The following is a 13,161-nucleotide window of genomic DNA, read 5'->3' as shown; positions in this document are numbered from 1 at the left end:
AAGCCGAGTGTCTCCGCTGGGCTCCGGTTGCAGGGAAGAGCCCTGGCTGGCCGCGCATGGCTGCGCCAAATGCCGTGTTACTGCGCCAAACGGCACGTCGTTGCTCCAAATGCTGCAGCAATATGGGGAGAAGGGAAAGCAACGGTGGCGGAAGTTCTCCCGATACAAAGTGCCCCACCAATGCCGAGGTCAACGCAGGCAGCACCATATCCGGGTGTGCAACAAAAGTACTTCCTAACGGCAAGCCCCCCGCCATCCCCCCCCCATTTTGCATATTTTAATATAGGCCTTAATTTGGGGGGAGGGGCTTAATTTCATTTCATGCCTATAAAACATGCTGGGACTTCGTATTGGGGAGGCCGTATTGTTGGAGAAACATGGTATATAGTGAGTTTATATCTGAACAAAGTGAGATATTTTTGTATATGATACAGTGAGTTTATATATGAACAAAGATGGAAAAATTCAGCATTATCCAAAATGGAGGAATGGCTGATGAAGAGGATGGAACTTCTGAGATGAACCGGTATAATTTCTGGTTTTAATGATTGTACAGAATATATTATAGAAAGAAAAGAGTTATGTTGTTTACCATAGGACAAAAGGTAAACTTGTACTTATAATTCCGCTAAAGAAATTGGAAACTATTTCCTTGTAACTTTTTTCGTTCTTTTCTATCTTTCTGTTACTTTTCCCCACTTTTTTTAAACCTTTAGATTTTCTTTGATTCTTTTTTTTTACTTTTTTTAAAAAAATCTTTAATAAAATTACATATGTAATGGGGATATGAATATAAAGGATATATTGATTTGCAGGGCTCATGAATTCCTTTTCTTTTTTCTATTTTCCCCCCTTGATCCTAAAATGGCAAAGAATATCTTCTGTGAATTAAGGGGATGGAGGAAGAGAACTGTCTTCTCCAAAAGAAATTTGTTTTCGCCACAGCTGGAAAGCAGATTTTATAATTATTATTGTAAATGGTTTCACATCATTTATTATTAAAATCCCAGTAAACATTTCATTCCTTTCTTATTGTGGCTTGGCCTAAGATGGGAGAGGCTATAACAGAATGCAAAGAAACAGCTGCTTCTTTATGGTAGGCTGTATTTCTTCACATCTGCCTAAACAGGCGATGCCATGAACAATGCAACCAGTTTTGTTTTCACAGGTTGAATGCGAAGTAGTTACTACCAAGCATCCAGTGCACTCTGAAGATGCTTAATTTACTGAACACAGGTTTACATGTGGCTACGAAAACCAGTAAGTTGTATTAGTATATATGGAGAGGGGTCTACAAACACAATCATCAAAATGGGCATCGCAAATGTAGTTTGGACAAGGCTGGTGATTCTATACTGTGAAGTTGTGGCATTCAGAGGGAGTTGACGTCAACTGTTTACTCTACCTCAGCCGTAAGAGAATGTCAAACCACTTCTGAAATCTTGCCAAGAAATCTGCAGAAATTTTGAGGCAATTTCCTCCACTTTTGATTTTTGATCTTAATAAACATTTGGCACAACCTACCCTTCTTCCTCTTCCTCCTCCTCTTCCCCTTCCTCCCCTCCCCTCCTTCCTGAGCTCTCCTCTTTCCTTCCTTCCTTCCTTCCTTCCTTCCTTCCTTCCTTCCTTCCTTCCTTCCTTCCTTCCTTCCTTCCTTCCTTCCTTCCTTCTCTCCCTTCCCTTCCCTCCCCTTCCTGCCTCTCCTCTCCCTTCCCTCCCTTCTCTCTCTCTCTTCTCTTCCCTTCCCTTCTCTTCCCTTCTCCCCTCTCCACTCCTCCTTTCTCCTCTCCTTCCTTCTTTATCATTCCTGGAATCCTTGCTATTTCTGTCTCCTGACTTTGCCTCCTTCAAACGGGTGACTGTTGCATTAAAGCAGGACCTTCCAGAAAAAGTAGAAAAAGAACGTGGTGGTTGATCCACAGTCTTACCTCAGGCAGGAGCCCTTCTGAGCATTCCCTGACTGGCCTGGAGCTGAGCACCAAATATGATTCCTTTGTCGGCATCTGTAACAGAATGTTGGGCATTTGTAGCTGCAACACCACAGAGAATATGACAATTATAAAAATGTACCCCACTATGGCAATTAAACGTGCCTCTGGGTAACCTTTTTTTTTTTAAAAAAATAAATGCTATCACAGCTGCTTTGCAGGTCTGTCACCAGCTCCTCAAAGAGATATCTTAGCTGTCACATTTTGAATGGTGCTCTTTTAATTCCATAGAGCACTGAAGTCCTGGGTAGGTAATGCCTGTTAGCTACAGATGCTGCCTGCAATCCCTGAGAAGGCTAATTGGAGAGTTCTTGGGGTCAAATTTTAACAGATCCCAAATTCACGTTAGCAGAGCTTCCATTTGTAGTGATCTTGCTAAGGTTCCTGTGCCCGATAATTGGTTGATATTTTGCATTTTTTTCCTCTGACAAGCTCTAAATGGGATAAATGTATTTAAAAAAAAAACTCAGAAAGTTTTCTTTTCCGTGGTTTTGCAGCTGGTTTTTAATAGTGAGGTTTAAAATAAGATGTGACTCCAATTCATTATTTCAGCAAGAAGGAAAAGAGTGACAGGTAAAGCACAAATATGTCAATAGGAAGTAGAAAACTCAAAGCAAGACCCAAATCTTTGTATCTCCCTTGATACCTGAAGCAGGAGGAAGAGGAGGAGAGGAAGGAGGAGGGGGAGGGGAGAAGGAAAAGCAGGAGTAGGAGTAGGAGTAGGAGTAGGAGGAGGAGGAGAAGAAGAAGAAGAAGAAGAAGAAGAAGAAGAAGAAGAAGAAGAAGAAGAAGAAGAAGAAGAAGAAGAAGAAGAAGAAGAAGAAGAAGAAGAAGAAGAAGAAGAAGAAGAAGAAGGAGAAGGAGAAGAAGAAGAAAAAAAAATGGAATTGTTGGAAGCTGACTTGAAATACTTTAGAAGGCAACAACATCGTGTTCAATCCACTAAAAGCAGCCTTTTAAGATAGACAGGTAGGTATATGATTGTTTCAGGTGAGATTATTTATGTGCCCAGATATGGAAAGATTCAGCATACTATCTGTAGAGGAATGGTTGGTGTAACTAATAGATCTTGATGTCATTTTGCCATGTAGAGTTAGAACTGATGAATGATGGTATATGATAAATATATGATATGATAAAAATAGACAGAAGAAATTATTTTGCTCAGTAGTGTTCAAATAAATATTGTGGAGAAGATGTTGCCTGGATGACTTTCGCACTGCTCTCTGTATGGTTTGTGCACAAACTGAGAATGGTCATCTTTAATCCTTGAATCCAACTTCTTGGCATCTTTTCTTTTTGTCTCGGTTTTGGGCTGGGTGGCCTTTTTGGCAGAAGAACTACGCCGGCTGCACAAATTCAACAGGCAAAGAAATCAGGAGAGGATTCGTGTGACTCATTGCTTACTAGTAAAAAAAAAAAATAGTGCCTTCGTGGAAAGGATGCCCATATTTTGTGCAGTCAGCTTTCCCGCTGAGTGTTTATTTATTTATTTGTTTTTCAGGTTTCCTGCTGATGATTGTTTTCCTCTTTAAAGCCCTGAAAGAAATGGTAATCCATTTGGTAAGCATAGGTTATAATCTAAATTGAGCCTAAATTAGAGTACTTAAATTCAATTAAATATACCCCTATGTACACCCACACTCTGTGAGGAAAGTAGTCTCACCTGGCATAAATTTTAGCTTAGGCAAAGTTAAATTGCACTGGTTAATTTGGAATCTCCCTTGTGCTAGCATATTTAGGAGGTGTTCTAAATATATCTGGAAGACCCATCTTTCTAAATATATTTTCATATTAAAAGTGGAATGCTTTCATTCAGATCAATGATTGTTGATAACTAAAGCTGTTAAGTATTAAATGACTATAACAAAAAAAAAATCTGCGATGTGTGTTATATTCTTTTACATTATGAAAATAATCAGGAATCATGCACAAGCTCCTCCCTCCCTCCCTCCCTCCTTCCTTCCTTCCTTCCTTCCTTCCTTCCTTCCTTCCTTCCTTCCTTTATGCCATGTCAGTCAAATACTTGCATGTTCCTTTCTGTCTATCACAAAGTTCAAATCAAATTATTATTCTAAATGTGTCCAGTCACCCAAATCTTCTCAAATCATAGATTTCACAGAGTTTTAATGTGTCTACCTAAAATGTTGCAACAAGAAAAATCTATTTGTATGTATGTGTTTGTGTGCATGTACATGCATAAGTAACGTACCCAATGGAGTAAGCTTTTGGTATTTTTGATCAACATTTGAAGCCTACATCCTGAACCACCAAAAATTTCCACAGTATTCAGCCAGTTCTGACCAGTTCTGGAAAACCGGTAGTGGAAATTTTGAGTAGTTCAGAGAACCAGCCAATCCCACCTGTGACTGGCCCCGCCCCCATCTATTCTCTGCCCTCCAGTGTCCCAGCTGATTGGCTGGGTCTTCTTTGGTTGCCCTGCACAGGAGAATGGAGCTAGAAAGCAGGCTAGTGGGGTGGGGAGGGAATGGAGATTTTACAGTATCCTTCCCCCATCACTCCCACCAAGCGATGCCAACAGAACTGGTAGTAAAAAATTTTTGAATCCCACCACTGCTGTGAACCATCTACTGACGGTGTCAATCCTTGGAAGACAGGACCTGACTGCTGATAGAGATCATCTTATCATGACACCATTCTCTGTTCAAGCCAAGAGGATTAGGAAGTCATTTACATCATGTGTTACATTTGTGTTGAAAGAAAAGTATGTGCTCGTTTGAAAGGTTTAATATTTGGGGACGATGCAATGTATGAAAGGCAGGATTGGGGCCAAATTTTACAGGTTGTACATATTTCACACATCAGTTTGCCCAATTCACAGGCAGCACACACTAATAAGTAAATCATCCTAGAGAGGAGAGAACTGCGTTAACTGACAGAGGAGTAGTGTTCCTATCAACAGATTTCAGTATCATTATTACACCTTTATTATCTCAGCTATGCTCCTCACAGCTGTGAACTCTAGAGAAGAGAATGATGAAAATCCTCTAATTATGTTTCTGGCTTCCATGCAATTATTCTGCTATGTCCCCCCTCACTTCAACTTCAAAAAAAGTTATAAGATGCAGTCCTTATATAATTGTGCAAACATCAGTGTTGTTATGCAAGGGAAATAACATCAAATTTGGAGCTAAAAAGCCTTTTTTTTTGTGATGTTTGTACTTAAAAGATGTACCTTACTGGGTTTCTGAGCATCTTTGAAGACCTTTGTGGCAGACAGGTTGAGATGGCTAATTTCCCCCTTGAGATTTAATATTATAGAAATAATTGCAGCACAATTTTGTAGATGCGGATTAAGAAATAAACTATGTTCTATGGAATTGGAAAGAGAGCAGCATTAAAGTTTACCAAGGATTGAGGACCCAGATTATTGGGGGTAATATACTGACTCTGTAAACCACTTAGAGAGAGCTGTAAAGCTGTATATAAATCTTAAGTAGTACTATTGTTATTGCTATTGTAGTCTCAGATTGAATTTTTGCCCTATTGCTGAGCTGAAATTTGTCTTGCAAATTTTCTTCTCCTATGAAACAGGTTCTTGTGTTAATACATTATTCACATGATACTTGACAGTTATTTTGAATATCTTGGAAGGATGGCGGGAAAAACTGGAAAGGCCAGGCGGTCCCAGTGCTGTCAGGTTCCATGATGTGTCTCTGCATCTTTGGAGGCCACCAAGATGTCTTCAATTTCCAGTTTTACACAAACTAGAATTTTTTTTAAAAAAGGAAGGGAAGTAATAATTGGATGGTCTTTTTCATAGTCTCTTCTTTTGGACTTAGTTAAAAGGTGCAATGCCTTGGAGACTGGAAACCATTGAAGAGAATATGACTGTATAATGTGTTAGAACAGGGGTCTCCAATCCAAAGCTGGGATCCGACTGGCATAACAACCGGTTTGGGGCATGCGAGTATGCATGTCAAATGCACACTACATGCACATCCATGCTACCAGCTCTGGCAAGCCTTTACTTTGTCCAGCTGATGAGCGGCACTCAGCTGTGCCACGCAAAATAGCCGAGGAGGAAAATGCAGCCACTAAATGACAGCCTAGAGCCCAGGAAGTCCAAATGGTAGACCAAAACCTCGTCTCAGCCAACTGGTTCAGTGTCAGCTGCTCTTTGGAGCTACCAGTTCTATAGAACCGGATCAAACCGGTAGGATGCTACCCCTGCTCCAACCTTGGCAACTTTAAGACTTGTAGACTTCAACTCCAAAGCCGGCTGAGGAATTCTGGGAGTTGAAGTCCACAAAAAGTTGCCAAGGTTGGAGACCCCTGTGTTAGAAGACAGATCCTCATGGAACCCATCAGCTACCTTGGAGTAAGAAAACGCCATACACCTCATATTTGGTCCATGAGAAGTTCACATTTCATACAAAGGTTTATTTTTCTTTGAAAGACATTTCCAGAGTGAAGACTTTCTCATCAAACTGAGATGTCACCAACAGTCATGAATTATAACATCTGCTGGAGTCATCCAACCATTGTTGTGCCAAAGTGATAGAACTGGGGACAGACTATCAACAGAAAGCAGCTGGGTTAAAGGTGTTGTAAGTTACTAGGGGAAATGGACTGAATGAGAATCGGTGGAAGAAATGCAAAATGCCTGTCATTGTTCTGCAGGGTTCTTGTCTGCAGACCCAGAGTTTATTCATTTATTTGGGTTTTGAATAGTTATTGACAAACTGTTTCCATTACTCCTATTATTATTATTTTTAATTTATTTATTTTTAATCCTCTTGTCCTTATCTGTCCCTCAAACCTTCTTTCATCACAACAAAGTAGCTTTGATAACTCTTGCCAAACATGGGGATTAATGGCCTGTAGAAGGCTTCTGAAATGTAATTAAGGGCTGCAGGTTCCTTTCCCTGGTCCACTAGCTTGATGTGCCTCATTTGTACAGTCTCTCCTCTCCCTCTGAGTGTCACCTTTTGCACCTTGAAAGGTCCTTTCTAGGTCTTTCCAACTTTCCTGGCAGTGGCAGTTGCAGTGGTCAGGACTGTTTCAGGAGACAGAGCTTCTGGAGAATGCAACTCCTGGGAGGAGGAGGAGGAGGAGGAGGAGGAGGAAGGATCACAGCCCTCTGATAGAACAGTTACCTGTTATCCACTGCAGATAGATTTGCTTCCAATGAAATAAATACACCTGGTTTTAGTCTGCAAAAGGGGGAAAGGAAAACATCAGAAAAACCTACTGAGAATAAGACTGGACATCAATCCATACCTTCCCCACTCCACCCTCTCCAGACAAAAATGTTACTAATTTGGCTTCTGTCCAGTCTCAAGTATGCAGTCATATCTTCTTACCTGTCTGGCTAACACCCGTTATTTCATTTGATAAATGTGAAGTTGCAGTATCTATGATTTCTTCCTTCAGCCACAACTTGCAAGCAATTCTTGATAAAGTCCCCCAAGGATGAAGAGTTAATTGTGTAGACTAGGGATGTCCAAGCATGGGCACTTTAAAACTGGTGGACCCCAACTCTCAGATTTCAACTGCCGTGCCATTGGGGAATTCTGGCAGTTGAAGTCTCCAAGCTTGGCTAAGCTTGGACACCCTTGATTTAGAACAAGCCAGTGGTGGGATTCAAATTTTTTTACTACTGGTTCTGTGAGCGTGGCTTGGTGGGCATGGTGGGGCATGGCTTGGTGGGTGTGGCTTGGTGGGCATGGCAAGGGAAGGATAATGTAAAATCTCCATTCCCACCCCACCCCACTAATGTGCTTTCCAGCTCCGTTCTCCTGCGCAAGGCAACAAAAGAAGACCCAGCCAATCAACTGGGACTTGGGAGGCAGAGAATAGATGGGAGAGGGGCCAGTCAGAGGTGGGATTTGCTGGTTCTCCGAACAACTCAAAATTTCCACTACCGGTTCTCCAGAACTGGTCAGATCTGCTGAATAGCACCTTTGGAACAAGCTGATTTTTGGGAGTTCAATTTACAAGCATGTGTCTTTCCTGGTTTTAATAGAAGAAAATTAACCTTGGCTTGTAGCAGTTATAGGTCTGAAGCTCCCACTGTAATCTGTAGATGTTGAAGGAAGAGGACTCTAATCAGTTTACGCACTCAGCCCCACGGCTCAAACCCACATTGTACTTTGACAACAATCTTTCCAATGATGTTGATTTTCATCTGGCAGTTCTGGTACTTTCGACCATCTTTCTCATACCCCAAAAGTTGTTTCAACTACTTTATTTGATTCTTTTCAATTACAGAAGAGCAGAACATTTGCCAGCATTACATGACATTCATTAATTTAAACTTAGCCTTCGGTGTTTGCTTACGTATTCTTTTTTCAGAGCTTACAGAATTCGAATTCATTAAAATATATGACAAGCAATATATCGAAAACTTCTATCATCTTTCCCAGGATTGTTCAATTTCACTTATTAAAAAAAGAAACGTTTCTCAAGTTTGGCACCCGCATTTAAATACAAGATTGAATTGCGAGCCCTTAAAGTTGAATTATTTTAAAAATCCTATTAGGAAAAAGGCAATGTCTCCTTCGAGCTGAGCTCATCTCTTGGTGATTTTACGAATCTGTTGCTGAAACTTTGGTAGGAACAATGTCTTTTGCAGGTCATTCTTCCTTGTTATGAAGCCCTGCAATCAATATCATCCCTATGCATTTATCTGATCATCTTACAATCCTTAGAGCATCCTCATTATAGTTTCAGTCCAAGAAAAATTCTCCAGGCCCCAGTTTCCACTCCTGCTAAGTACATAGTTATGTTGACTCTGCCTGCCTGCCTGCCTCTCTATTCTCATCTAGCATCCATTCATCCAGCTATCAAGCTATCATCTGTCGACTACATGGAAGTTGTTTCTAGTAGAAAGAAGCTCTCTGAGGGTGGCCTCCAGCACAAGTTCAAAAGCTCGAAAGACTAGATCTCTGCTCCCAGTGTCCGGCAGAGATTGGATCCTGCAACATGGAATCACTGCTTTCCTTCAGAAAGTGGTTTCCATTTCCCACTTTAATCAACAATTCTGGGATTTCCTGGAATATCGTATCTGCTAACGAAGCCTAAGTTTGTTTAGCATTTGGAACCTGGGCAAAGAAGCTCCATGCTCCCATTTAGCTGGGCAATGAAGAACTGCATATTAGCATTGTCTTGTCTTAGGCAATATTTATCTTCCAAAAAAAAAAAAAAAAATACCCAAGATTAGCAGTTAAACTCTACAAAGATTTCCATACAAAGTTTCTTTATTGGATCACACCGGGCATCCTCAAGGTATAGCTCAGTTATGTTGAGATTCATCTAACGTCCAATCTTTGCATAGTTGTCTTCATAGTGTGAAAATATGGTTATCTTCATCCCATAATGGTGCAGCAAGGGATCTAGCTGCTGGGTCCAGGCAAGGAAAAAGAACAAAGGCTTCCCCCAACCCAACTAGAGGTCAATTCAGTGACCAATCAAGATTACAGATGTGACCACATGACATGAACCACATTTCCCATGAGGCATTAATTATATTTCCCATTAGGCATTCCCTTAAGGGGACAGTTCCCAATTCCCAATTAACTATATACTGTCTGACCAGCACAAGCATAGTACTCCTAGACACCTCCTGGCATTGACTAGATTAGTTTAGGGCAGGGGTGTCCAAGCCTTGGCAACTTTAAGACTTGTGGACTTCAACTCCCAGAATTCCTCAGCCAGCTGGCTGAGGAATTCTGGGAGTTGAAGTCCACAAGTCTTAAAGTTGCCAAGCTTGGACACCCCTGGTTTAGGGGGTATCAACCAATCTTTGCAAGAGGGCCAGCCCCACCCCCACTCCCTTTTGCCTGCTTTGCTACCCCCTGAGAGAGGCAGCCGCCTTCATTGGCTGAATGGCAGAGGCTAAGCAATGAATCAGAGAGAGATGTTCTGAAGGCTTTTCCCCTGTGAGTGATAATCCCACCTTGTGGGTCTGTCGGCAGGGATTTAATATTCAAAGCACACCAAGTGCAGCAGAATTCTTTCAAGAGGGTTCTGTGTTCTTTCAAGAGGCAGCAAAATTAGTTTCCTCCATCAAAAAGGCTGATGTGGAGGAGATCAGAGGAATACCTCATGCTTATTAAGATTCAGCTTTGAGCAATTTTGTCTCCAAATGTGTACTGTTTTCAGAAGGAGGGTAAGGCTGATTATATAATCATTTTAGTTCCCGCGCTCACTTGGTGTTCTTGCCCAGCTCATGGTTTTTGAATAACCTTTCCAGGAAAACAAGTAAGCCCAGTGATCAGCTCAATATTAACTCTTTATTTTTCAAAAATAATCCTCCTGGGAAATTTAATTGCCTAGAGAATCCCTAGTCTCTTTCTCCTTGACCCGGCGAGAAATATCACTCATGTTTCTAATCATCTAATGATCCATGAAGCCTCCTGAGAAACAACAGGTGCATCTAAAACAGGGCTCTTCAAACTTGATAGCTTTGAAACTCGTGGACTTCAACTCCCAGAATTCCTCCTCCAGGCATGTTAGCTCAGGAATTCTGGGAGTTGAAGTCCACAAGTCTTAAACTTGCCAAGTTTGAAGATCCTTGGTCTAAAACAACCCTGCACCGGAGCAATGAAGGAAGATTAAAGATCAAGTTTCCACCAGGTAAAAATTGGACCCAAAACAGAATTTTAAGACTCTGCAGATTGAAACAAACTCAAGTTTTTGAGCCTTCCCTGAAGAAAAAACAAACAAAAATGTTTTCAGAAAGACTAAGGACTATCATTAGGAAGTGCTGGAAAATAAAACCATATATTTATAAGTTATGTGTGTGTCTTAAGAAACATCTGAACTTCCATCTTTAGCGGGCATGTATGTATGTGTGTGTGTGTGTGTGCATATTCTGTAAAATAGTGAAAAAATCATGTGTAATATTAATAATAAGAAACATTGATGGCTTTAAATGAGAAACCAAGAGGAGTTTGGATTGGGATCTCACATAGAGATTTTATCAATTGGCTTTCCATTTTTTCTTTATTGTAATGGAAGGTTAGCCGCTGATTGTGCACAAATTCCTTCCATCAAAAAACTCTGATGGTGAAGAGAAATTAATCCTAAGTCTTTGATGACCCATTCATCCTTTTTCAGATGCCATGCTCTTCTAAACCAGACTGGTGACTTAAGAAGATTAGTAAAGGATGATTATCTAAAATGTTTAATTCTTGCCAAATTTAGCAGGATTTGGAGAACATATCCTTTCATGGTTTGGACCAAATGATTTGACCAAAGGGAAATAAATAAATCCATATGTGCCCATGATTTATCTAACATTCATGTCCATAGGCCTGAATTTCTACTGAGTGAAGAAGAGGAGAAATAAGTTAAATGGTTGATAATGTATTTTTTTTTCTTGACAAGCTCTTTGGACTGGTTTAGATTTCCTCCAATTTGGAGAAAGAAGGAGATGTTTGATTGTGCATCACTGACACATAATTCCCAAGGTACCAAAACTCCAGAAGAAACACATTTGGCAATAGCATCAAGAAGCAGACCTAGGAAAATCTTTATCTATTATCTGGGATAAGAATTTTTCACAATATAAATATAAAGCTTATCGTTGTAATTCTCTCTTGGAAAGACTACATCTCCCGTTACAGTACTTTTGAGAACTTGTCAAGCTTTCAACTCAGTTTGAGAGATATTTTTGTGAACTGCTGAAGTTCAGGTCCAGGTGCATTTCTCAAGAAAAGAATCTAACATCTCTATGGAATTCAGGATAGAGTAACAACTAGTAGCTATCATCACAGCAGGAAGAAAAACCTATTGGAACTTGGAAGATCTCCAGAAAACTAAGGAAGGATGGATCTGATTAATACATAGATGGGAGACCTATCAGATATCTTGATGTTATGGGTTAGGGTTACACACACGCACACTTCAGAAGGGATTGCCAAACTATTTCTATACAGTTGCCATGGTTAACGTCAACTTGAGGGGAACCTTTACTTCTTTAAATAACTAAATATTTTCAAGCTAAATATAACTAAATAGTTTCAAGCTGTCACAACTGCCTGTAACAAAAGCTCCAGACGAAATACCAATTCAGAGCTAGAGATAGTGATGCTCACATGGTAAGGCTCTTCAAAAATATACAGGTCATTTTTATCTAAACAAGCTTCCATAAAAGAAAGTCAAAATCTTGCAGGATCGATGACATTTTTAAAAGGCTCTGAAAGGTTAATTGAATGTTGTGTTAAAAAGGGCTGAGTATTTCTCACAGTGATGCAGTTACTAGTGATGCAGTTACTAACTAGTTACTAGCTGATCACAGGTTTAAAATCACTGGGCAGAAGAAAAATAAGAGAGATTCTCAAAACCCTCAGAGTCATAGAATTGGACAGAGGGAAAAACTGTCTGGAAAAAACCATGATATCCATAGTGTAAACTGTAGTTCTGAATATTTCCCCACCTAAGATCTATCTTTTTTTTTTTTTTTATCTTGGACAGACTTTATAAGAAATTGAAGTTCCTCTTATCTCTTTGAGTTTTTCAGTGGGAAAACTGCTCTGCGGAGAATTTTACATTTCTCATCCTTTTTCTTATTTGTGGGTTGCTTATTTTTATTTGGATTGTTGCCACTCAAAAGATCTCTTTGAATAGTTTTAATCAGAGGGTGGGGGAGACTTTACATGGGGAAACAGGGTGTCCCTATTAGCCCCTTCAGCTTCCACCTTTCCGTGATCTCATCATGGAGTATCAAGGGATCATAACCCCCTTTTACTTCAACATGAAAACACTTCACAACGTGCTGAGGTAGTGCAGAAATGTGGGATGTAAATGTGAGTTTAGCTTTCTTTCAGAATTCTTAGCTTTGCTTCGCTACAAAGTTTTGAACCCTATCTTTGTGAAGAGTGTTTGAAAAGGATGATGTTTAATTTGCACCATACGTGGCACTTGGAAAACTGGTAGAAGAGTGGGTTACAAATCACTCATTCATATTCCTCCTCACACTCTCCATCAGCTCCACGACATCCAAGATCAGCAGGTACAGATTGCAGCAGCACAACCTGTTAGTATATTTTAGCACACCACAAAAGCCTTGTGACTCCAAAAATCATCTGTTCAGGACAATTCCTCATGCAGGATTTAAAGGAAGTTCTCCATGAAAGTGAATAGAGGTTGTGTTCTGACCCAGGCTTCATCCAAATTAAGAAAACACAAACCGAGTGTAAAATCA

Source organism: Pseudonaja textilis, chromosome 4 (assembly GCF_049901715.1).
Source record: "Pseudonaja textilis isolate UNSWEBS1 chromosome 4, rPseTex1.2, whole genome shotgun sequence".
Classification (NCBI taxonomy): Eukaryota; Metazoa; Chordata; class Lepidosauria; order Squamata; family Elapidae; genus Pseudonaja; species Pseudonaja textilis.
The sequence above is the reverse complement of the archived record's forward strand: the minus strand, read 5'-3'. Positions refer to the sequence as shown.